This window comes from Zalophus californianus, chromosome 15 (genome assembly GCF_009762305.2).
Source record: "Zalophus californianus isolate mZalCal1 chromosome 15, mZalCal1.pri.v2, whole genome shotgun sequence".
Taxonomy (NCBI): Eukaryota; Metazoa; Chordata; class Mammalia; order Carnivora; family Otariidae; genus Zalophus; species Zalophus californianus.
Genome location: NC_045609.1, coordinates 64521874 through 64549683, shown reverse-complemented (window position 1 = coordinate 64549683; position 27810 = coordinate 64521874).

Below are 27810 nucleotides of genomic sequence, written 5' to 3'. Positions count from 1 at the left end.
CCTCTGACAAACTGCTTGCACACAAATCCCTATTTCAGGCTCTTCTTCTAAGAAATAAAACCTAAGACAAATAACCTTAAAATGAGATTGAAAGAACTAAACTCTGTGTCTTGACAATCAGTCTTTGTTAATAATATCCATAGTATATAAGAATGTTTAGGATAGTCATAATGGAGAGGTCACTGAGGTTTTTACTTTGGACTGGCATCTCTCAACCAGAGAAATTTTGCCCAACAAGCAACATTTGGCAATGTCTGGAGATATTTTTAGTTGTGAGAAGTGGGGTGAGGGGAAGGATGCCACCAGCATCTAGTGCACTGAAGTGAGAGGGGCTGCTAGATATTCTGCAATACACATGACATTCTCTTCCAACAAAGAATATTGGGCCCCAAATGTCAATAGTGTTACTATTCAGAAACCCTGCTATAGATGCAACATACTTTTAAATTCTGTACACCTGCATGTGTGTGTGAGTTACACTACATTAGCCCTATTGCAAATCTAAAGAGAGTGTATCCATTTTTGCTTCCCTTACATCATGGATTTTGACTAAAACCCTACAATTTAGGAGTACAAAAAAATCTACCCAGACATAGCTTGGGATGCATTCAAAAAATATATAGGGACATGTGATTTATCAAGTCAAATTTTCTTTGAGCAGATACTTAATTTTCTTCACTGAGGTAATTGCCACTTCCTCTTGCTTTATACTTCCCAACCTGTGTGACAAAAGGACTAAGTCATATCTAGCCTGCTTTGAATCATGTACCTATAATAATTATTTGGGGGTAGATTTTGTTTTGTTTTGTGTTTTGTTTTTATTCACTGGGCACAATGAAGTTAGAATATTGTATTAAAGATATAATTATGTATCTATGCATATATATATATATGAGAATATGCTCACTTATACATATGTGCTTGTCGTTTTCTATAATTATGGTTATTAATATTCTCAAATAATTTGAATCCTTCTCTTTTTGGCAAGAAGAAACTGAATTAAGTTTAAAATTCCATTTTGTGATTTCAGAACTGGCACTGCCTTTTTGTACAGCCTTATTAAGCCAGGGCATATAGGCCACATGCCCCAAAAGCAACAGTGAATGTGATTTCTGCCACCATAATTCTTGTCTGTGACAAAGCCCGTCTCATTTTCTTTGAAATATGTCCCTCAGCTCATCCCATCAAACCATGCAGGGGTGGTTTGAAAGGGCTAACTCTCCTTTGTGTTGGTTCTGAATCCATCTGACACTCTGGTGTAATGGAGTCCTTAGATTATCTGGATGCCAACTGATGAAGGAGGTGCTGGTGGACCTGCAGCTAACAGATCCCTCATGGCTTTTAGTGGGGCCACACAGAATCCAGTAAAGGCTTGGCTTGTAGGAAAGGGGGCCCTGCCGAGGCAGCTTAGGCAAATTTGATTTATAAAAATTCAAGTTTACACAAATGCTAAATAATGGACAGATTATGGAAAATAATTCTTCCTTTTGTGGATTTAATGATAGAGTTCCTTTAAATTGCATTATCCAAGTGCATTTACAATATAACTTCATTGTTTTTAATCATACAGAACATTCCAGGAAATGGTTCTTTTCAGCACTAAAATTATAAATCATAGAAAATGTCGAGAGAGACTTTCCTGATCACACAGCTTAAATTTTAACATTGTAACTGTGAGGAGAAGTGCTCAAAGAGGTGCAGTACCTAATAGTCCAGATGCCTTCAATGTCATGGAAACCTTGATTGGATAGGTTCTGTTTTATAAAGTGGTCACACACCTAGAGGGGCTTGACCTGGGCTAATGTTGACTTTCCAGTGCAGAACTTCCCTTCCTTTGGAGAATTTACACAGCCATTGTTGACTCTGGGAATCACGACTCCCTTAGGGCTCTTTCACAACTCTTGAGTCTGTTATTACTTTCAACGCCAAAATTATCAGGCTTTCTAGGGAGATAATCAATCAAGTTGATGGTTCAGTAAGTGCTTGTTAAATTGCATTGCACCAAGTTTGTTCACCCATACATCCACCTGTGCTAGACTCTGGGGATGTCATGGTGAAAAATATAGAGGTTTAAGTACATCAGATACTCTCTTGAGTTTTTCTGGTACAATTCTAATGCCAAGGCGAGCTATGGCCACAGCGCTCCAAAACACTTCCCTCATCTGTTCTCTGAAGCTTGAAAGTCTTTAAACAATAATGGGCATCCTTGGGACACAACAAGTTCTCAGGAAAACCACGTTGTTTAAGCATTTCCCTGGAATGGAGAGTGAGGGTTGGCTCTATCAGGCTAACTTGCTGGTTACATAGCCATTGTTCTGGGCCACAGTGATGCTTGTCAGTGTTACAGCTATTCCTCCCTCTTTCTAGGAACTGACCCAGTCACTTGGTTATGGGGGTTGGCCAGAACCTAGTCTAAGCCAAATGGAATATCTCTACCTTTGGACCATATTGATTGATTAAAAAATTAGGCTCATCATCCATGTTGTCCAGCCAAGGCATTCTCTAAGACTTTTAAATTGGGACCTGGGATTTTCTCTGAGCCTAGAGCTGCCAGTGGCCCTGTTTCTTACCAAAAGAAGGAAACAGGAAACAGAACTCCTAGTTAGCCTCCAAGAAGTAGAAAGAGCCTCCATGCATGAGAAAATCTATGTCTAGAAATGATTAAGGATGATCAAGTGGTTAAAAATACACATTTTAGGCCAGATTACCTGGTTTCAAATCCATAGTTTTCCATGCATTCTGAGATCTTGAGAAGGTTATGTATCCTCTCTTTAGCTCAGTGTGACTTTAGGTATGGTGAGGATATAGTATCCACCTCATAGGACAATGGCAGATTAAAGATGGCCTCAAATTCTTTGATACTCCTCTCACTGAGATTTGGGAAGACTCTGTGATTGTTTTAGAATACAGTAAAAGTAGCATTGTGCCAGTTTTGTGGCTCAGGTCTTAAGAATCTGGCAGCTTCTACTTTGTCTCTCTTGTAATACTCCTTTTCATACCCCTGAGCCACCTTATAAGAAATTCAACATCCTACTGAAGAGAACATGTAGAGAAGTTCTGAAACTGTGTGGAAAGTAAAAAGGGCCTGGCTGAGTCTAGCCTTTCAGCCATCATCACCAAGTGAATGTGCATGGAACCATTTTGGATGCTCTAGATGAGCCCTGTCTTAGTGGAAAACTACCCAGTGATAGTCAATGCTCTATGGAGCCATGAACTGCCTGAATTCCTGACGCATACAAACTTGAGATATAATAAAATGGTTGCTGTTTTCAGCAACAAAGATAACCAAAACAATCATTTTAACATTAAAGTTCTATGAATAATGCCTGCCAATAGCAATGTTTGATGAACTAATTATCATTGCTATAGTTCTGATCTCTTCTGAATTAACTTGATTAATTCACTCTTTACTCAGTATTGATCTATTCTTCTTTTAAAAATCCCCTAATTTATTTGTAACCTATTTAGAGTTAGGGTCTTATTGCTTGCCTTCAAGTGGGTTCATACTAATACAGTATTTAAGATTCCTGAGATTCTAATTCTATGTGGATGGTCCATCACACAAGTCACACAGAGATAAATATTTTGTTTTCACTTTTGTTCTCTTTTTAAATCCCTAATTTTTCTGTTATTAGTTACAAATCTGTCTTCATAATAAAACCAAACATCAAAACAAACTCTTTATCCCCCAACACTTATAAAGTCACAAGTTCTGCCTTTTACTTTTGTCTTATTTTATGTTTTTTTATTAATATATAATTTAGGGTTAATAGATTGTCCATATTAACAAGCATGTCAATGAAGACTACACCTTTCACATTCCTCTTCACCAAAACAGTGAAACAGAAAAACAGAGAGAAAGAGAGGAAGAAAAGAGTAATTCACTCAATGGAGAAGAGATAGTAGTGCTGCTGGTAAGCTGATGAAACCAAATAGTAGTCCTCAAGATCTTGAGGAAACTGAGTAAAGTGAGTGTATGCATACCTATTGTTAGAAGATCTCAGATGCTATCTCCAAACCCAGCCTTGTTTATAAATAAGAATAGCAGGGAGAGAGGGGATTTTATCCTACATTTTTAGAGGATTTAAATACCATATATTTCTGGATGGGTTTGAAAAATGTTTTCCTAAAAATGCATCAACATGTTTGTTTTGGTTTGTTGTCTTTTCTAAGTGAGTCCAAGAGATTGGGGTGAGAAGTGGGACCACAGGAAGAGGGGAGGTACGAGAGCTGTATTGATTGATTGAGAGTTATTCAGGCCAGAGGACCAGCAGAAGATATATATACTGTCTTTCTGTGCCATTTAAACCCATATGAAATGGGTGTTCTTGATGATAGGCACAAAAGCCCCTGGTTCTCTGCTAGACTCATGTTTTATGCATCTTATGAAGGAGGTGACTCTACCACCTTCCCAATTAACTCTATTACCTGCTCACTGAATCATGAAGACTGTTTTATGGGAACAAGTAATTTTTAGGGGAAGAAGGAGATGTGTATTAGACATGAATAGTTGTCTAGATAGCATCATTTCCCCATTCTTCCCTCCTAACAAAGTCCCTTAGGTAGCCTGTGTATCTGGAGGAAGATGATTGGATTCAGAGTTCTTTTTTTTTTTAAGATTTTATTTATTTATTTGAGAGAGAGTGTGTGTGTGAGAGAGGGAGAGAGCATAAGCAGGGGGAGGGGCAGAGGGAGGGGGAGAAGAAGACTCCTCGCTGAGCAGGGAGCTCAATGCAGGACTCGGACCTGAAGGAAGATGCTTAACTGGGATCATGACCTGAGCCGAAGGCAGATGCTTAACTGATTGAGCCATCAAGGTGCCCTTATTCAGAATTCTAAGGGAAGGGCTGATTAGCAGAAGGAAGGTAAAACTCTTAAAACAGTGCTTGATCTAGAATTGGGCATCTGACTTGGTCCAATAGGCTGAAAGAAAGATCATTTACTCCGTAATTTTGAAAAAAATATGATTTTAGATTTTTGGCTGCTTGATGGGAATAAACAAACAGGTAATCCAAATTATTACAGGCAACCATCTTTCCATAAATACGATGTTGAAGCCAATAGTGTAATTGGCAGAACAGAGAAACAGGTCCCTAATAACACGACTGAGCTGATGAATTAACATACCTGAATCGTGCCCTGATACAGGAATTATTATACTTAAAATTACATTTCCATAATCTTTAAGGCAGTCAAAGAAGGTGTTTCTGATGCTTACAAACCAAAATCTTCTTGAATTGGGAAAAAAATGACATTTGAATACTAAGAAATCATTCCTTATTTCACGCAATTAAATTTAATAGGGGAAGAGAAAGTGAAAGAACATATAAGGACCCAGGATGACAAAGGACAAGACAGAAAAAGGAGATTGGAAAGTCACAGAAAGTGGAGACCAGCTGAGCTCAAAGAAAACCTCTTTGAATTCACAGTTTCCCCACAAGCTGTTTTAAACCTAGCTAACTCTAGACTAGATGGCTGCTTCTTTTATTCCACAACATTTTTTTAAAATCCCTATCATATACTTAGAGTAGTCAAAATCATAGAAACAGGAAGTAGAATGGTGGTTGCTGGGAGCTGAATGGAAAGGGAGGGCAAGGAAATTAGTGTTTAATGGGAATAGAGTTACAATTTTATGAGACAAAAAGAGTTGTGGAGATGGATGGTGGTGATGGTTGCACAACATAATGAATGTATTTAATATCATGGACCACACACTTAGAGATGGCTAAACTGGTAAATGTTAGGTTACATGTATTTTACCACAATAAAAAATTAAAAGAAAAAAAAATCCTCACCATGTACTAAGCCAATAGAAATACAAAAGATAGATACTTAGCAGTCAAGAAATTTTCAATATTAAAAAGTCCATAATAACCTCTAAATTTTTAATAGTTCCTTTTACTTCTTTTATTTCATTTAATCCTTAGAATAATGCTGTGGCCATGCATGTATTTCCCCATTTTATGGAAAGGAGTCAGAGACTCAGTTTCCATAGTCATATAAAAAGCAAGCTGTGAAATGTTCATCATCATTAGCCATCAGGGAAATTCAAATCAAAACCATATTGAGATACCACCTTACACCAGTTAGAATTGCGAAAATTGACAAGGCAAGAAACAACAAATGTTGGAGAGGTTGTGGAGAAAGGGGAACCCTCTTACACTGTTGGTGGGAATGCAAGTTGGTACAGCCACTTCGGAAAACACTGTGGAGGTGCCTCAAAAAATTAAAAATAGAGCTACCCTATGACCCAGCAATTGCACTCCTGGGTATTTACCCCAAAGACAGAGATGTAGTGAAAAGAAGGGCCATATGCACCCCAATGTTCATAGCAGCAATGTCCGCAATAGCCAAACTGTGGAATGAGCCAAGATGACCTTCAACAGATGAATGGATAAAGAAGATGTGGTCCATATATACAATGGAATATGACTCAGCCATCAGAAAGGATGAATACCCAACTTTTACATCAACACGGATGGGACTGGAGGAGATTATGCTAAGTGAAATAAGTTAAGCAGAGAAAGTCAATTATCATATGGTTTCACTTATATTTTGTGGAACATGAGGAATAGCAGGGAGGACATTAGGAGAAGGAAGGGAAAAATGAAGGGGGGGAATTGGAGAGAGATATGAACCATGAGAGACTATGGAGTCTGAGAAACAATCTGAGGGTTTTAGAGGGGAGGAAGGTAGGAGAGATGGGTTAGCCCAGTGATGGGTATTAAGAAGGGTATGTACTGCATGGAGCACTGGGTGTTATACGAAAACAATGAATCGTGGATCACTACATCAAAAACTAATGATGTATTGTATGGTGACTAATATAACATAATAAAATTAAGTTAAAAAAAAAAGCAAGCTGTGGAGGGGGCGGAGCAAGATGGCGGAGGAGTAGGAGACCTAGATTTAGTCTGGTCTCAGGAATTCAGCTGAAAAGGGATCAAACCATTCTGAACACCTACGAACTCAACAGGAGATCGAACAGGAGAGTAGCAACAACTCTCTGAACAGAGAAGCAACCACTTACTGGAAGGTAGGGCGTGCGGAGAAGTGAATCCGAGGTGATATTCGGGAGGATAGACGGCGGGGGAGGGGCCTCTGCCGGCCGCTTCTGGCAAGTGATAGAGCCACGGAGCACAAAATCGGACCTTTTAGAAGTTGGCTCAGCAGAGGGACGTCGCTGCAGTGGCTAAGCGGGGGGTGGAATCCTCCCAGGACAGTGTGGTCTCAGGACCCTTGGGGTCACAGAGAGACCGGGGGTGCCTGAGTACGCCAGAGCTCCCAGGTATCAGAGCGGGGAAGCCGGCTGCAGAGACGGAGCAGAGTCGCGGGCTCTCAGCTCAGGGTTGCCATAAACTGTGATCTGCGGCCCAGTCGGGGCATGGCTCCCCCAGCAGGGACCCAACAAGCAGCAGATCCGGGGAGATTCCCCTTCCTTCCCGGGGAGGAGCGGTGCGGGAGCGCACTGCAGGGATCTGCTGGGTTTGGAGACTCCGTGCGGGGTCGGGTGCCAGAGATAGCAACGCTCGATCACAGGCCGGGTGAGCACGGAGTGCGGCCGGAGACTGGGGACACGGAAGTGACCGCTTTTCTCTGGGGGCACACTGAGGAGCGGGGCCCCGAGTTCTCAGCTCCTCCGGGCAGAGATTGGGAGGCCACCATTTCTGCCCTGGTCCTCCAAAGCTGTACCGAGAGCTTGCAGGGAACAAAAGCTCCTGAGAGCAAACGGGAGCAGCTTCCTTAGCCCGGACTGACAAGGGCGGGGCAATTCAGCCTCCGGCAAAGACATTTGGAAACCACAGCAACAGGCCCCTCACCCAGAAGATCAGCACAAACAGCCAGCAAGCCAAGACCAAGTTGATCGATCAAGGAGAATAGGAGAACTCCAGCGCTAGGGGAATACTGCACATAGATTCATGGCTTTTTTTTTTTTTTTTTTTTTACCATGATTCATTATTTCATCAAAGTTAATTTTTGTTGACTGTTTTTTTTATTTTTCTTTTTCCCTTTTTCAACCAACATCTTATCAATGCCTTTTAAAAAAAAAAAAAACATTTTTTATTTTTCATTTTTAGTCATATTTTATCCCTTCATAGTAGTTACCCTTATTTTTGGCATATATATATATAAGTTGTTCTCTCTTTAAAATTTTGAGGTACAGTTTCTTCTAACAGATCAAAATATACCCTAAATCACTAGTGTATGGCTTTGTTCTAGTCTCCTGCCTGATCACATTCTCTCCCTTTTTCCTTTTTTTTTTCTTTTTTTTCTTAAATCTTCTTTCTTTTTTCAAACAACTTATCTTACCAAGTCCTTTTATAAAATCTTTTATAATTTTCATCTTTACAGTCATCTTCCATCCCTTCATTGTATCAACCCTTATTTTGTACATATATGTCTTTCTTCCTTTAAAATTTTACGAGGCACTTTTTTCTAACAGACCAAAATACGCCCAAAATCTAGTGCGTGGCACTGATCTATGCACTAGCCTGATCATATTTGATCATATTCTGCTTTTTTTGTATTGTTTTGTTTTTGTTTTTATTTTTTTTATTTATTTTTTTATTTTTCTCTTTCTTTTTTCTTTCTTTCCCTTTCTTTTCCCCTGGTTTCAGGTCTTTTCTGATTTGTATACAGTATATTTGCTGGGGACGTTGTAAACCTGTTAGCATTCTGTTCTCTCATTCATCTATTCTCCTCTGGACAAAATGACAAGACGAAAGAAATCACCTCAGCAAAAAGAACAAGAGGTAGTACCGTCAGCCAGGGACCTACTCAATACGGACATTAGTACGATGTCGGACCTAGAGTTCAGAATCATGACTTTAAAGATACTAGCTGGGCTTGAAAAAAGCGTGGAAGTTATTAGAGAAACCCTTTCTGGAGAAATAAAAGAACTAAAATCTAACCAAATCGAAATCTAAAAGGCTATTGATGAGGTGCAATAAAAAATGGGGGCACTAACTCCTAGGATAAATGAGGCAGAAGAGAGAATCAGCGATATAGAAGACCAAATGATGGAAAATAAAGAGGCTGAGAAAAAGAGAGAAACAACTACAGGATCACGAGGGCAGAATTCGAGAGATAAGTGATACGATAAGACGAAACAACATTAGAATAATTGGGATCCCAGAAGAAGAAGAGGGGGGGGGGCAGAAGGTATATTGGAGCAAATTATAGCAGAGAACTTCCCTAATGTGAGGAAGGAAACAGGCATTAAAATCCAGGAGGCACAGAGAACCCCTCTCAAAATCAATAATAATAGGTCAACACCCCGACATCTAATAGTAAAACTTACGAGTCTCAGAGACAAAGAGAAAACCCTGAAAGCAGCTCGGGAGAAGAGATATGTAACCTACAATGGAAGAAACATTAGATTGGCAAGAGACCTATCCACAGAGACCTGGCAGGCCAGAAGGGACTGGCAAGATATCTTCAGAGCACTAAACGAGAAAAATATGCAGCCAAGAATACTATATCCAGCTAGGCTATCACTGAAAATAGAAGGAGAGATAAAAAGCTTCCAGAACAAACAAAAACTAAAGGAATTTGCAAACACGAAACCAGCCCTCCAAGAAATATTGAGAGGGGTCCTCTAAGCAAAGAGAGAACCTAAAAGCAGCAAAGAGCAGAAACGAACACAGACAACAGACAGTTAACAGTCACCATACAGGTAATACAATGGCACTAAATTCATACCTTTCAATAGTTACCCTGAATGTAAATGGGCTCAATGCCCCAATCAAAAGACACAGGCTATCAGATTGGATTAAAAAACAAGACCCATCAATATGCTGTCTGCAAGAGACTCATTTTAGACCCAAAGACACCCCCAGATTGAAAGTGAGGGGGTGGAAAACCATTTACCATGCTAATGGACACCAAAAGAAAGCTGGGGTGGCAATCCTTATATCAGACAAACTAGATTTTAAAACAAAGACTGTAATAAGAGATGAGGAAGGACACTATATCCTACTTAAAGGGTCTATCCAACAAGAAGATCTAACAATTGTAAATATCTATGCCCCGAACATGGGAGCAGCCAATTATATAAGGCAATTAATAACAAAAGCAAAGAAACACATTGACAACAATACAATAATAGTGGGGGACTTTAACACCCCCCTGACTGAAATGGACAGATCATCTAAGCAAAAGATCAACAAGGAAATAAAGACTTTAAATGACACACTGGACCAAATGGACTTCACAGACATATTCAGAACATTCCAACCCAAAGCAACGGAATACACATTCTTCCCTAGTGCCCATGGAACATTCTCCAGAATTGATCACATCCTAGGTCACAAATCAGGTCTCAATCAGTACCAAAAGATTGGGATCATTCCCTGCATATTTTCAGACCACAATGCTTTGAAACTAGAACTCAACCACAAGAGGAAAGTCGGAAAGAACTCAAATACATGGAGGCTAAAGAGCATCCTACTAAAGAATGAATGGGTCAACCAAGAAATTAAAGAAGAATTAAAAAAATTCATGGAAACCAATGAAAATGAAAACACAACTGTTCAAAATCTTTGGGATACAGCAAAGGCAGTCCTGAGAGGAAAGTATATAGCAATACAAGCCTTTCTCAAGAAACAAGAAAGGTCTCAAATACACAACCTAACCCTACACCTCAAGGTGCTAGAGAAAAAACAGCAAATAAAGCGTAAACCCAGCAGGAGAAGAGAAATAATAAAGATCAGAGCAGAAATCAATGAACTAGAAACCAAAAGAACAGTAGAACAGATCAACGAAACCAGGAGCTGGTTCTTTGAAAGAATTAACAAGCTTGATAAACCCCTGGCCAGACTTATCAAAAAGAAAAGAGAAAGGACCCAAATCAACAAAATCATGAATGAAAGAGGAGAGATCACAACCAACACCAAAGAAATACAAACAATTATAAGAACATGTTATGAGCAACTCTATGCCAGCAAATTAGATAACCTGGAAGAAATGGGTGCATTCCTAGAGATGTATCAACTACCAAAATTGAACCAGGAAGAAATAGAAAACCTGAACAGACCTATAACCACTAAGGAAATTGAAACAGTCATCAAAAATCTCCCAAGAAACAAAAGCCCAGGGCCAGATGGCTTCCCAGGGGAATTCTATCAGACATTTCAAGAAGAATTAATACCTATTCTCCTGAAACTATTCCAAAAAATAGAAATGGAAGGGAAACTTCCAAACTCATTTTATGAGGCCAGCATTACCTTGATCCCAAAACCAGACAAAGACCCCATCAAAAAGGAGAATTACAGACCAATATCCTTGATGAACATGGATGCAAAAATTCTCACCAAAATACTAGCCAATAGGATCCAACAGTACATTAAAAGGATTATTCACCATGACCAAGTGGGATTTATCCCTGGGCTGCAAGGCTGGTTCAACATCCGCAAATCAATTAACGTGATACAATACATTAACAACAGAAACAGCAAGAATCATATGATCCTCTCAATAGATGCAGAAAAAGCATTTGACAAAGTACAACATCCTTTCTTGATCAAAACTCTTCAGAGTATAGGGATAGAGGGTACATACCTCAATATCATAAAAGCCATCTATGAAAAACCTACAGCAAATATCATTCTCAATGGGGAAAAGCTGAGATCTTTTCCCCTAAGGTCAGGAACGCGGCGGGGATGTCCACTCTCACCACTGCTATTCAACATAGTATTAGAAGTCCTAGCCACAGCAATCAGACAACAAAAAGAAATCAAAGGCATCCAAATCGGCAAAGAGGAAGTCAAACTCCCACTCTTTGCAGATGATATGATACTGTATGTGGAAAGCCCAAAAGACTCCACCCCAAAACTGCTAGAACTCATACAGGAATTCAGTAAAGTAGCAGGATATAAAATCAATGCACAGAAATCAGTGGCATTCCTATACACCAACAAGACAGAAGAGAGACAAATCAAGGAGTCTATCCCATTTACAATTGCACCCAAAACCATTAGATACCTAGGAATAAATCTAACCAAAAAGGCAAAGGATCTGTACTCAGAAAACTATAAAATACTCATGAAAGAAATTGAAGAAGACACAAAGAAATGGAAAAACTTTCCATGCTCATGGATTGGGAGAATCAACATTGTGAAGGTGTCAATGCTACCTAGAGCAATCTACACATTCAATGCAATCCCCATCAAAATACCATCCACTTTTTTCAAAGAAATGGAACAAATAATCCTAAAATTTGTATGGAACCAGAAGAGACCCCGAATAGCCAGAGGAATACTGAAAAAGAAAAGCAAAGCTGGCGGCATCACAATTCCGGACTTCCAGCTCTATTACAAAGCTGTCATCATCAAGACAGTAGGGTACTGGCACAGAAACAGACACATAGATCAATGGAACAGAATCGAGAGCCCAGAAATGGACCCTCAACTCTATGGTCAACTTATTTTTGACAAAGCAGGAAAGAATATCCAATGGCAAAAAGACAGTCTCTTCAACAAATGGTGTTGGGAAAATTGGACAGCCACATGTAGAAGAATGAAACTGGACCATTTCCTTACACCACACACAAAAATAGACTCCAAATGGTTGAAAGACCTAAACGTGAGACAGGAGTCCATCCAAATCCTAAAGGAGAACACAGGTAGCAACCTTTTCGACCTTAGCCGCAGCAACTTCTTCCTAGAAACATCGCCAAAGGCACGGGAAGCCAGGGCAAAAATGAACTATTGGGATCTCATCAAGATAAAAAGCTTCTGCACAGCAAAAGAAACAGTCCACAAAACCAAAAGACAACCGACAGAATGGGAGAAAATATTTGCAAATGACATATCAGATAAAGGGCTAGTATCCAAAATCTATAAAGAACTTATCAAACTCAACACCCAAAGAACAAATAATCCAATCAAGAAATGGGCAGAAGACATGAACAGACATTTCTCCAAAGAAGACATCCAAATGGCCAACAGGCACATGAAAAAGTGCTCAACATTGCTCGGCATCAGGGAAATCCAAATCAAAACCTCAATGAGATACCACCTCACACCCATCAGAATGGCTAAAATTAACAAATCAGGGAACGACAGATGTTGGCGGGGATGTGGAGAAAGGGGAACCCTCCTACACTGTTGGTGGGAATGCAAGCTGGTGCAACCACTCTGGAAAACAGTATGGAGGTTCCTCAAACAGTTGAAATTAGAGCTACCGTTCGATCCAGCAATTGCACTACTGGGTATTTACCACAAAGATACAAATGTAGGGACCCGAAGGGGTACATGTACCCCAATGTTTATAGCAGCAATGTCCACAATAGCCAAACTGTGGAAAGAGCCAAGATGCCCATCGACAGATGAATGGATAAAGAAGAAGTGGTATATATACACAATGGAATATTATGCAGCCATCAAAAGGAATGAGATCTTGCCATTTGCAACGACGTGGATGGAACTGGAGGGTGTTATGCTGAGTGAAATAAGTCAATCAGAGAAAGACATGTATCACATGACCTCACTGATATGAGGAATTCTTAATCTCAGGAAACAAACTGAGTGTTACTGGTGTGGTTGGGGGTGGGAGGGATGGGGTGGCTGGGTGATAGACATTGGGGAGGGTATGTGCTACGGTGAGTGCCTGAATTGTGCAAGACTGTTGAATCACAGATCTGTACTTCTGAAACAAATAACGCAACATATTTTAAGAAAAAAGAAAAAGAAGAAGATAACAGGAGAGGAAGAAAAGGGGAGTATGTCAGAGGAGGAGACGAATCATGAGAGATGATGGACTCTGAAAAACAAACTGAGGGTTCTAGAGGGGAGGGGGTAGGGGGATGGGTTAGCCTGGTGATGGGTATTGAGGAGGGCACGTTCTGCATGGAGCACTGGGTGTTATGAACAAACAATGAATCATGAAATACTGCACCAAAAACTAATGATGTAATATATGGTGATTAACATAACAATAAAAAAATTAAAAAAAAAAAGCAAGCTGTGAAGCTAGGGTTTCAAGCTACTTTGTTCTTTATACTGCACTATCCTCTTTGGAGAATAGGAGATTAAGATTCACTGTCCCCAGCTACCTTGGATATTGTAATCCCATTTTGTAGAGGAAATTTTTAAGCAATACAGTGATAATAAAACTCTCCCAAGGCCCAACCCTTTGAATGACACCAACAGAACAAGTAGGACTAAGTTGTTTGTTAGATGGAGGGGAATGATCCAACATATGATCTGTAGTCACAGAACTGGAGAGAGAAAATGGTCTAAATTGAGACTGAATCCATTAGCTCCAGATTCTAATGACAGCACTACATCAGAACTAGTATTTTACTGCCTGGAAAAGGACCAGACCAAATCCTTTTCTTTATCATGGTGCCCCATCTTTTCTCAGAGTAGAAGTAGAAGACACTATTTTGAATCACAGCTCCTGAGAGTTGTTAGTGCACTAAGTATCAGCGAATGAGCTCTGCTGGTTGCAAATAAGACTGACAGGAAGCTCTACTAACATGGAAGGGCAAGGTAATGAGTTGGAAAGTGAAGAACAGAGTAGGGAAAAGTACAATGGATCATCATTAGTGGATCACTTGTGATTTTTTTTTTTCTTTTTTGCATGGCTCCATTTACCTGAAATGCCCCAGCTAAGATTTTTCTATAGTTGACCATTGCCTATAGGTTAATATCTAAACAATTAAACATGCCATATATAGTCTCTTAACTGGGCTCATGTCAAACCTTCTGTCTATTCTTATCATCTCCTTCTAGCATTATATATAGTTCCCTAAATTTATCAGCTCTCTTATATCTTTAAGTTTTCATTATGACTATTTTATCTGACTGGAACATTCTCTTTACATCTCTTGGAAATATTAGCTCTTAAAATGCTTCCAATTCTTATCCATTCAAATAATGGTGGATACTCCACTTCTGGATTTCCCTGCTGTGAACATTTTTAAAGTTCTTTTAAATATTCTAGTCATATTTAATTTCTTTTAAATTTCTCACCTGCATGGGCAGTTCCTGAGGATAGCACTTTGTGTTGCTCACTGTTTCATTCCCAGTAGCTGATATGTCATCATTATTAAATAATTATTGGATAAATTCTGAATGACTTTATACAGTCCTCTAAATATTTATCACTCACTTTCTCATGAATAACCTGGCTGTCAGGAAGGACAGAATTTTCTGCACTGGGTGAGGTTAGAGCTCATATAATTCAAGGAATATTTTTGCATTATAAGTCTATGTTTCAATGTGTTACTAATAAAAAATTAAATTACATATACCTTATTGTTAGAGATGGCAGATTGAATACATATATTTCTATTTAATCCATTCCCAAGCCCCATAAAGATGACAGGAATGTTTCAAAGCATGAAATAATGTGGAATAAAACAATGGGGGATGAGACAATAAAAAGATTTTGGAACCTGGAAATAAATGGAAAAGTGAAAACTGACTTAGCAAATCCAAGAAATCTGAATTCTGTGCTTAAAGTAAGAAAACCAAGAAGAAAGCTTACATATAAATCCCTAAAAGGCTTAGCACTCGGGGAAAACAAGTAACCCGGAAGGAGGGATTAACAGGGACTAAGTGTCTTGTTTGATGATCTCATTAGGAAAGAGTAAGACCCACAGATAATCTACATCACTCTGTATAGTCACATGGCTAATGAGCTGATGACTAGAAGTTTATTTTCTACAGGGAGTGAAGTAGATAGTGTTTACATTTGGGATTCCAGACACATTTGAGTGAAATGGAAAAATAAGAAAAAAATTTAAAAAAGAGGGAGAGAGAGAAAATTAAGTGAAAGTTTAACAGAAAATGTTCAATTTCTTTTCCAGTCTTCTCCTACATAGTTCACAGAAAACTAGCAGCCAGTTTATAGCCTCCAAATGGGAATACTAAAGCAGTTCTTGGGGATATCTGACCAACTGGAGCTAAAAGACTGAAAAACACTGACATTAATGATTCCCAAAGAAACAGCCAATTCAGATGATGCTAGAGTGAACAGCTCCAATCAAATGCACAGGGTTTCTGATTAACTCTTTATTTGCGCAAAAAAACAAGGCTTACTAGGCATTTGAAACAAGCATTGGATATTCAGATACCAAAACCAAATGAACAAGTAGCTCTTCTCAATTTTAGTTTCTTTAGTTTATTATCATGAGTAGTTTCTTTATTAATATTCTCAAAAACATAAGTGTATATAGTGCATCTGTGCAACAAGAACAGAAAGCTACCTAAAGGGACATGCATAGAATATATATGAGATCTTGATGATAGGAAAAAATTAATAATAATAGAACATTTAGAATATAAAGTTAAGGCAATCACCTTAATCAAGGAGAGCAAAACAGAAGAAAAGTGATGAAGAATAGAAGGTAAATGATTCAGGAACTACAATGTCTGAATAATAAGTAGTCCAGAAAAAAAGAGACAAAAGATAATAGAGGGAGGATATCACCAAAAATATAATTCAACATTTTTTTCTGGAACTGAGAGACATGATTATCCAGAAAAAAAGACATCAAAGAGCATTACTGAAAATTTGAAAACATGAGTGATGAAAAGAAAATTCTAGAAGCTTCCAGATAAGGAGAAAAAAGATTTACATAAAAAATTATAAATAATAATGGCTTGGGATTTCTCCCATAATAGCAACTGCAGCTATCAGAATGGAGTAGAAAAAATGTCTTCAAAATTCTGAGAATTTTTTTTCAAGACAGAACTGTGTATTCAGATTGTCAAGATACTTTGAGTTGTGCCAAAATAATGATGATAATAATAATAGTAATAAAATTTACCTGCTATACACTCTGTCAGGAAGCTACAGGAAAAATATGTTGTACCAATATGAGGGAGAAAACCAAGAAAGACCACATGTGATGTAGGAAATAGAGGAGTCAGCAAAAGAGGTTAAAAATTTCCTTATAATAATGTTTTAAGGAGTTTGCACAAGGACATTTGTTCATTAGATTTGGAGACCTACTTTTTAGAATGGAAATGGCTGGAAGGGAGCTATTTCTTTAAGAAAATGAAATTCATAAAAATTTAATTTCATTGAAGGTACTGAGAAACAATTTGCTCAGCTGGTGAAGAATTGGGGATTGGGTTAATGATTTCCTCTCATACAGGAAAGGAAACCAGCTGTATTAAATACTACATGTCTCATCTGTAAGCAGTGTCAACATGGTAAGAATAATTTAAATAATAAACATTGACCGATTTTTATCTTACAACTTTGTCGGACGAATGTGGGGCAGGGATAGTCAAGATGGTGATGAAAGAGAGGTACATCCTTACCTTCTTCCATTGCAAGAAGTCAACAATTGTTTTTTTTTAAAAAAACTTTATTTAGAGATTTTTTTTTCCCCTGTATGGTGGTAATGACTCTCTTCCATGTGTTCAATCAGGAAGAAGCTCTACCTTTTTCAGCTTGATATCTAAGTCAAGTTTTCTTCAGTCTTACATCTAAGTCAAGTTTATCACTATCCAAATCAATCAAGGAGCCTAGAGGAGAACCGATAGGAAGTTCTAAAGGAACATAGTAAGTGTGAGAGAGTCACACCATTTCTGTCCCATCTGAATTGGTACAGCTCGGTCACATGTCCATTCCTAATTGCCTCAGAGGTTGGAAATGAAGCCTAGCTGAGTCAAGGAAAAACGGTACACAAATTTTGGTGAAGAGTTAGTATTTCTGCCATAATTTGTAAAACCATTTGATTCTTTAAATTAAGTCCACGAACAGCCTGTTGTTTCAGTTGTGATTTTTTTCTCAAATGATAAGCAGACCAAAGAGAGTCATTAAAATTGATCAAAGATTATATTTACCTGGCATTGTTTCGATTATAAAATTTCACAGAGGTTACAAAGTACTTCTTCTCTGGAGTCACTTTGTTCTATGATTCCTATAGGGGAAAGTCAATGGCCCTTCCTAAGAAGACTAAATTAAACAGCATAATCCTAAAATAATGGCAGAGAAGGTGGAATTATCTCTATTTTACATATGAAGCAGCTGGATTCTTGAATAACTGGTAGACACAAAGTTGGTCATTTACTCATTCATTTCTCTGATATTTATTAAAACATCTACCACAGGCCAGTCATCTATGTGCAACAGATACGACAGCAAACAATCTAGATAAGCTTTCAGCTCAGACAGAACTTTAATCCTAGGGAGGCTGTCCAGCGGCAGAATGAAGATCCTAACTCAGGTCTTTAGCCTGGGAGTTCAAAAGAGCCCCAACAGCTCCCGCTGTCCTTCTCTGGCTCATGTTTTTCATATCCTCTCTCATTAGTTGCACTGAAATAAACTCTCTGCAGCTATACCATCTGAGGGGGCTTCTCCTATTTACAGAGTCAACAAAAGATGCAAATTCTCTTTGGGAAAATTTCTGTGAGTCAAAATCACAGCCTTTTTTCCCTTAGCAGCTTTTGACAGATGCTTCAGACCAGTGTGAAAAGAAAGACACGCATATTCTCTTTCTGGATCTCCATTGTTTTCCCCCAGTGATTACAGAGGCACTTGTGACAGGCATCTTTATTTCTGGCTGCCTCCAAGACTTGTGAGCCATGTTCTTCTATTCAAACAGACCTGGGACAGTCTGGTCTCCTATGTTATGATGTCTGTAAGATATTTATCCAGCTGCCTGAAAATCAGCAATTGTTTCTGTTTCCTTCATTTGGGAAAACATCACCCACCAACATCCCTACTTACACTTAAATGATGTATGCTTAGTTGGTGTTAAGTTTAGTGAAAGAGAATCTTTGCAGAAGAGTCTAAATTTGCACTGAATATGAGAACAGTTACAGGGAACACAGAAACTCTAGAAGAGTTGTCCTCAAGGGATAATCATTTAATTCGTTGTCCAAAGCAGAATAATTTGAGAATGAGAGGTGATGCTGTTAATATCAGTGATACTGAGGCCACAGATATAAATAGTATTCTGGACCAAAAGGAAATATGAGTATTCAAGAACAATTTCACTTTCTTTATCCCTTGAAGAATGAATGGATAAACACAATGTGGTACATACATCAATGGAATATTATTTAACCTTAAAAAAGGAAGAAAATTCTGACACAGGCCACAACATGGATAAACCTCAAGAACATAATACCAAGTGAAATAAACCAGTCACAAAAGGATAAATGCTGTATGATTCCACTTATAGGAGTCATCCAGAGTGGTGCAATTCATAGAAACAGGGAGGAAAAAATGGTGGCTCCCAGGCACTGAGGGGAGGGGGAAATATGGACTTAATGTTCAGTAAGTACAGATTCTCAGTTTGAAAAGATGAAAAAGTTCTGGAGATGGCTGGTTGTGATGGTTGCACAACATGAATGTATTTCGTGCCACTGAACTGTATATTTACAGATGCTTAAAATGATACATTTTATGTTACATATATTTTACCACAGTAAAAAAAAATGACAGACTTCACTTTATCGGGAAAATATTAAAACTAGGACCAGAGTATCCCCAGTGACCGTGGTCCCAGGCAAAACACATTATAATCCTAACAAAGAATCACCAAAGTTAGGGTGTGGTTGAATCACCAATTGCTCCCCTGTGCTATCATCATTTGAGGAAAAACATGAGGATTCCAATGGAGATTTCCTCCTGTCAAAGCTGGTCAGAGAACTCAGACAGCCTTCCCACCTCCCTCCTCAGCCTAGGCTTGAGTACAGCCCAGATGTTAGCGAACATGGGAGGCAGAAAATCTGTAACTACAAGAGAAGCAATCTGCTCACTCCCCTAAAGTGATTTGCTTATTACAGGAAGCAAGGTGAACTCTCTTTTCCTGAGAGTGAGAGGCCCGAGAAGCCAAGAGGGAGAAAGATCTAGGAGACCAAGAGGAAGCCGACCTTACGCGGTCTGGGTTTCAGATGACGCAATCTGCCTTTCTATTAATGCCTCAGCGATGTCAGATTCTGCTCAGGCTCAACAATCACCCCAGAGACCCCCATACTCTACACCCAATAAAGAGGAAAATATAAAGGGATGAAAGAGAGAAGTGAAAATAAAGATTCTCCTACAACAAAAACTACTTTAAACCTTTGCTTTTCCTATAGCCTCTTAGATGCACAACAAACATTTTCCTTCCTGTTAACATCTGATGTTGGGAAGTATTGGATTTTCTTCTTTGCCTTGTGGCCCATCATTTTCTGTGCATGCCATTCTGTTTCCCATTTCCTCCTGAGTGGTACACAGAAGAATGAACCTTTTGGAGTGCACATTATAAAGAGGGAGGGAGTTCAGGGTCCTTAGATGCAAGTTGACTTGTTCTGGAACAGTGTCAATCCTGCATTCTATTTACCTTAATTCTGTCTTGCACAGCTGATTAACTGATTCATGTCTTTGTGACCTGCCCCACCCTTCAGCCCCAACTTTAGAGCAAGCTCCTGAATCATTCTTTCCATAAGAATCCATGCCACCACACCTTACGGGTTCCATAAATGCCACTGGTCCTGGAGCCTTTATTAAGTCCCCCTACATGGCCAGGGCATGGCCAGGTCCCTGCCCCAAGGGAACCTATTATTTAATAACAATCTATAGATTCTGGAACAGCTGGTGTCAGGAATGCCTCCTCACAGGCCCAGTGGGGCCTCCAGGAGGAAAGACTTTCAAGAAGATTAGGAGATGAACGTGTTCTGAAAGACAGCACACAGTTAGCCTTGACTGCAAATTGGGCATTTTATTGCATTTGTCTGATGGATAATCACAGATAAAGACTTTGATCTTTATCCCCATGGCAGCAATAAGAAAAAAAGCAGGAACTCTGCGTACTGTCTTTTATTTCTTTTTCCTGCAGTTCCCAGAAAATAGAACTCGTTAAAATGCTCAGAAGAATCTCTCTGTTGTGTTCTTAAGTGTCAAATTAAGTGTAGCTGCATGTTACTGCCCTGCCCCCCCACCTCCACCCCCCCCCATCCCCCGTCTCCTGCCAATGCCATGGTAAGAAGGATAGGGGGAAAGAATAGGAGAGTCTTCTCCCTCAGCAGAAAGACTAATGGGCGGGAAAGAGGAAGAATGTTGAAGGGGAGGAAAAAGGGAGAATGGAGGATTAAATGCTGAGTATCAGGGAAAAGATGAGGGGGAAGAATTATGCTGGTAGTTGTAGCATGGCAGCTATAACGCCAGGATGAGATCGCGGCTTTCTTCCTCGGACACAGAACTTTGAGGGCCTGGGGTCTGGAGTGGCAAATGTCAGGAAGATTCTTCCTCCCTCTGTCATTGAACCAAGTGAAACATTCCACAAATTTGAGAACTGAATCCAAACAGATCAAACCAATCAATCAATCCATCAATCAGCATGTAGGGAAGAAACGGCAGAGCTCTAGGAGCTTGATAGCCCAGCATGGAGCTCCTTCTATCCCGTGATGCATTGAGCTGAGTCGACTTATTATCTAATCAATACAGTTAGTGGTCATGTTCATTAAGGACAAAAGGATAACTTTCATGATAAGATGAAGATTAATGTTAACTTTTATGTGCCCCCACAAAGGAATCTGCCGGAGACCAAGTGCTTCAAAGCTTGAGATAAAGTCTGGTGTGCTGGAGCAGACGTATGTGGTGGCGCAGGGCCCATCCGCCGGGAGGGTGTGGGTTCCGGGCCACACCTATTCCATCCTGTTTGGACCAAGAGACTCAAATGTAAGCATGTATCATTGCATCCAAAGAGGAGGACACACAGAATCATTTAGTTTTAATGTGAATTTGTGGAATATTTTACACATTTAACATATTTAAAATCTTAATTCTGTATCTTAATTTTCTCATGTTTTAATATACAGGCATGCAGGCATACCGGAGAGACACTGTGGGTTCAGTTCTAGACCACTGCAGTAAAGTCAATATCACAATAAGGAGAGTCAAATGAACTTTTTGGCTTCTCAGCGTTTATAAAAGTTACACTTACACTATACTGTAGTCTATTAAGTGTGTAATAGCATTGTGCCTAAAAACAATGTTTATACCTTAATTAAAAAATACTTTACTGGTGGGGCACATGGGTGGCTTGGTTGGTTAAGTGTCTGCCTTGGGCTCAGATCATGATCCTGGGGTCCTGGGATCGAGCCCTGCATTGGGGACTGCCCAGTGGGGAGTCTGCTTCTCCCTCTGCTTCTCCCCCTGGCTTGTGCTCACTCTCATTCAGTTTCTCTCTCTCTCAAATAAATAAATAAATAAAATCTTTAAAAAAAAATACTTTACTGATAAAAAATGCTCAGCATCATCTGAGCTTTCATCGAGTCATAGTCACTGACCACAGATCTCACCTTGTTTTACTGTGCTTCACTTTATTGCACTACACAATACTGCATTTTTTCCCAAGCTGAAGGCCTGTGGCAACCGTGCATCGAGCAAGTCTGTCAGTGCCACTTTTCTTCATGCATTTGCTCACTTTGTGTCCCTGAGTCACATTTTGGTAATTCTCATAAATTTCAAACATTTTCATTTGTTATGATGATCTGTAATGTTATTATTTTGTTTGTTTGGGACACCACAAACCGCACCCATATAAGATGGTGAACTTAATTGATAAAAGTTACATGTACCCTGGCTTCTTCACCAATTGACTTTTCCATGTCTCTCTCCATTTCCTCAGGCCTCCCTATTTCCCAAGACACAACAATATTGAAATTAGGCCAATTAATAACCTTACAATGGCCTCTAAGTGTTCAAGTGAAAGAAAGAGTCTCACCTCTCTCACTTTAAATCAAAAGCTAGAAGTGATTAAGTTTAGTGAGAAAGGCATGTCCAAAACCAGGACAGCCTGGAAGCGAGGCCTCTTGCACCAGTGAGGCAAGCTGTGACTGCAAAAGAAAAGTTCTTGAAGGAAAGTACAAGTGCTGTCTCCGTCAACACACGAATGATAAGAAAGTGAGACAGACTTATTGCTGATATAGAGACAGTTTGAGAAGTCTGGATGATCAAACCATCCACAACATTTCCTTAAACCAAAGCCTCATCCAGAGCAAGGCCCTGACTCTTCAGTTCTGTGAAGGCTGAGGGAGGTGAGGAAGCTGGGGAAGAAAAGCTTGAAGCCAGGAGAGGTTGGTTCATGAGGTTTGAGGAAAGAAGCCGTCGCCATGACATAAACATGCAAGGTGAAATAGCAGGTGCTGCTGGAGATGCCACAGCAAGGCATCCAGAAGATCCAGCTAAGATCATTCTTGAAGGTGGCTGCACTCAATAACAGATTTTCCATGTAGAAGAAACAGCCTTCTATTAGAGAAGATGCCATCCAGGACTTTTTTAGTTAGATGGAAGTCAGTGAATGGCCTCAAAAGGCAGGCTGACCTCTCTCGTTAGGTGCTATTGCAGCTAGCACATTAAATTAAAGCCTATGTTCACTGACCATTCTGAAAATTGCAGGACCCTTAAGAATTATGCCGAATCTACCTTGCCTGTGCCCTACAAAAGGAACAACAAAGCCTGGATGATACCACATCTGTTTGCAACATTGCTACTTAAATATTTTAAGCCCACTATTGAGACCTACTGCTCAGAAGAACGATTCCTTTCAAATTCTTACTGCTCACTGACAATGCACCTGGTCACCCAAGAGCTCTGATGCAGATGGACAATGAGATGAATGTTGTTTTCATGCCTGCTAACATAATATCCATTCTGCAGCTCATGGATCAAGAAGTTATTTTGAATTTCAAATCTTATTATTTAAGAAATATGTTTCATAAAGCTTTAACTGCTAAAGAGAGTGATTCCTCTGATGGACCTGAATAAAGCAAACTGAAAGCCTCCTGGAAAGGATTCAATATTCTAGATGCCATTAAGGACAGTTGTGATTCATGGGGAGAGGTCAACATATCAACCTTAACAGGAGTCTGGAAGAAGCTGATTCCAACCCTCATGGATGACGTGGAAGTGTTCAAGACTTCAGTAGAGGACGTGTAACTGCAGATGGGGTGGAAATAGCAAGAAAACTAGAACTAGAAGTGGAGCCTGAAGATGGGACTGAATTTCGGCAATCTCATTATAAAACTTGAATGGATGAGGAGCTGCTTCTTATGGATGAGCAAAGAAAGTGGTTTCTTGAAACTACTCTTGGTGAAGATGTTGTAAAGACTGTTGACATGACAACAAAGGATTTAGAGTATTACATAAACTTAGTTGATAAAGCAGCGGCAGGGTTTGAGAGGATTGACTCCAATTTTGGAAGAAGTTCTACTGTGGGTAAAATGCTATCAAAGAGCATCACATGTTACAGAGAATTCATCCGTGAAAGGAAGTCAATCGATGCAGCATAATTCATTGTTGTCTTACTTTAAGAAACTGCCACAGCCACCTCAATGTTCAGCAAATGCCACCTTGATCAGTCAGCAGTCATTGACATCCAGGCAACAACCTCCACCAGCAAAAAAATTAAGGCTTGCTGAAAAGTAGGATGATGGTCAGCATTTTTTCAGGAATAAAAATATTTTTAATTAAGGTATATACATTTTTTTTTTAGATTTAATGCTATTGCATATTTAATAGAGTCTAGTATAGTATAAACATAACTTTTATATGCACTGGGATCATTCAACTTGCTTTATTGTGATGGTCTGGAACTGAAACTGCATATCTCAAAGGTGTACCTGTAACCTTAACATTGTAACTAGCCTAAACCTCGCTTGACTTTTGAAATGCCCTGTGTGCATATGTGTATGTTAATGTTAGACTGAGTGGGAAGGTCTTGAGGTGAAAGGAATCCTAGGTTGAAGATTAAATTGCATGAAATATTAAGAATTGCCAGTTTCATTCACTAGCCCTTTACTTATTTATTTTTGAATGGCAGCACAAGTCCCAGAGATATTAATTATGTGCCTAGTCACTGGAACCACATATTTACCAGGTAAAATTTATAGAAGTAGTTAAAACTTCTGGAAAGAAAATAAACCTCTAAGGCTGTCTCAGAATCAGGTACATCAGAGATGATTTTTGAATGACACATGTAAAAGAACGACCTCTAGTGGTAAGAAGCCAACTCTACAGGATTTAATTATGACCCAGCTCTGACTGGGTTGGGATGGAAATGTATTCAGTTATAAAACAACATGAAGCTTCCTGGAAGAGAGCACACAGCTGCCTGGATTTATCTCTTATAACCTAGCAATCCCACTGGAGTAACTCCAAAGTCCCCATACCCCATAGAAGCCTAGATTTAGACCATGGGCTTGTAGGGAACTTTCTCCTAATTTCGTTTTCCAAAAAGCAATGCTATGCATGCTATTACTTCTAGGTACCCACCCAACTTCTGCCTGAAAGTTTCCAGTCACAAGACACACTCTGGTCGGCATTGATCTTTCCCTCCCCTGCATAACAACAAATTCTCTGTATCTTGGGATGGGGGTGGGGGGTTCCCCCATGTGCCTAATTTGGGGGATGGGGTAGGAAGCAGACAACATTACTTCCTAATACAGACATGGGTTGTGGAAGAGCTTTCATCTTTAAGCTCCTTTACAGCTAGGATCTAAGCACATGAATTATATTGCTGCTCAGGAATGTGAGTCTGTGACTTACAGTGGCAGTAGGAGCACACAGAGTTCCTGTCTAGCAGATGAGGTTGTGTCTGATGCATCTAGCATATTATGTCCTGGCCAGATCATTTCATCCCTAAATTTTGTACTCCCTCAATTCCATTCCTTTCCAAACCTCCTCCTCCAAACTTACAACATCCTAGAACATCCCAGTAACCCTTCTGCTTAGAAAATCAAAGTTGGTTTCTCTTACTTGAAACCAAGAATCTTAATGTCTCCTGTCTACTTCATCACTGGGATGATGACAACTTCATATTATATATTCCCATCAGACCTCGTGCTACCTTCTTCTGCAATTCGATATTCCCTTGGGATAAGGTGAAATTCTTCTTAAAGTATTCATATTATTTCTTCAAAACTTTAGTGTCTCCATATTAACCCTTCTATAAGGATAGAAAACCATCTATATATGGGGCGCCTGGGTGGCTCAGTTAAGTGTCTGCCTTCGGCTCAGGTCATGATCCCAGGGTCCTGGGATGGAGCCCCACACTGGGCTCCCTGCTTGGCAGGAAGCCTGCTTCTCCCTCTCCCACTCCCCCTGCTTGTGTTCCCTCTCTGGCTGTGTCTCTCTCTGTCAAATAAATAAATAAAATCTTTAAAAAATTCTATATGAAGTTGAATAACTAGAAGACAATTGCCTAGATATTTTCATTATTTTGAGGTGGTGATGCTATTATTGTTGAGGCAAAAATCTTTCTCATAGTACCTCATCAAACCTTGTTGATCTTATGGTGCCTCCTGCCATCATGGGAGTAGGCTATGTGGTAGCCTTAGTCAAGCTCAAAGGTATAGGATGCCTTTTTATTCCTTCCTTGAAGGAATCTTCTCTAATATTTCAGTTATCTAACTAGCCTCCTTTGCCCACCTCCCACCTACCCTTAATCACCATGCATTCCATATCTCATAGCCAAGGGCGTTAAAAGGAAAGATAGAAAAGGGAAATTTGTCTATTTTTCTTCCAATATATACCTCCAGAATCCCTGACTTTCTTGTGTGAACTAGAACTTTTAAACTTTCCAGATTCATCAGGACACATACACTATCTTTGAGGAAGTTTCCCCACCTCAGTCAATAATAGTCTCCTCTAAGTATCTCTACATGAAAATAAGACTGGACCTAAGTTATATAATTCTTCCATAGTAAATAGAATACAAGTGAACCATGGAATTATAATTAGAGGTCAAATACCAAAAAGGTCCAAAACTCATCCTGGAAATATAGGAAATTATAGGAGGTGCCATACACCATGAAGTATTTCAAGCCAAGGGAAAAGCAGACTCTGACCAGCTAACCTCCTTAGTCCTACAAGCTGGGGAGTCACTATGGCTCATTCTAACTCAATTGGACACACTCTCTCTCTCTTTTTTTAAGATTTTATTTATTTATTTGAGAGAGAGAGAAAGCATGAGCATGAGCAAGGGGAAGGAGCAGAGGGAAAGAGAGAAGCAGACTCCCCACTGAGCAGGGAGCCCAATGCAGGGCTCGATCCCAGGACCCTGAGATCATGACCTGAGCTGAAGGCAGACACTTCACCAACTGAGCCACCCAGGCACCTTTGGCTCTCTTCCTTTTTAAAACTTGTTGGGGTGCCTGGGTGGCTCAGGCGTTAAGCATCTGCCTTTGGCTCAGGTCATGATCCCAGGGTCCTGGGAATGAGCCTGCATCAGGCTCCCTGCTCAGTGGGAAGCCTGCTTCTTCCTCTCCCACTCCCCCGCTTGTGTTCCCTCTCTCGCTGTGTCTCTCTCTGTCAAATAAATAAAAAAATAAATTAAAAAATTAAAGTAAATAAATAAATAAATAAATAAAACTTGTTAAAATTCTACAAAATTTCTATCCAGAGTGAAGCATTCCAAAAATCAATAATATCCCGAGTTGTCAGAGAAAAGTTCTGTGCACAGTAGTACCCTTACTACTTCAAGAAAAAGAACTTGAGCAAGGTAAGCTTTTGGTATTTTACAGCAAGGAGAGGTTTACCAGAAAACCAGTGTAACCCGAACTTATCTGCCTGAGTCTTCAGATTACCAGTACTTCCTTGTATTTCCATGTCCAATTCCATCAACAGGAAGTGAACACCCTCCAAACATCCCCCTTTGAACAGGCAGCACTTTAATTGCTTAAAATACAGTCTTTACCACTGATAATAGTGCATTTGCTCAAAATCTACAACACATTTAAACAAAACTTTCAGAAGCAGTCAATTGTCCTATTGAACAAATATGACCAACCTTTCGGTAGCTGGGCGTTACCACTGTACATTCATCACAACACAAAATATGATGTCACGCTGAACCGT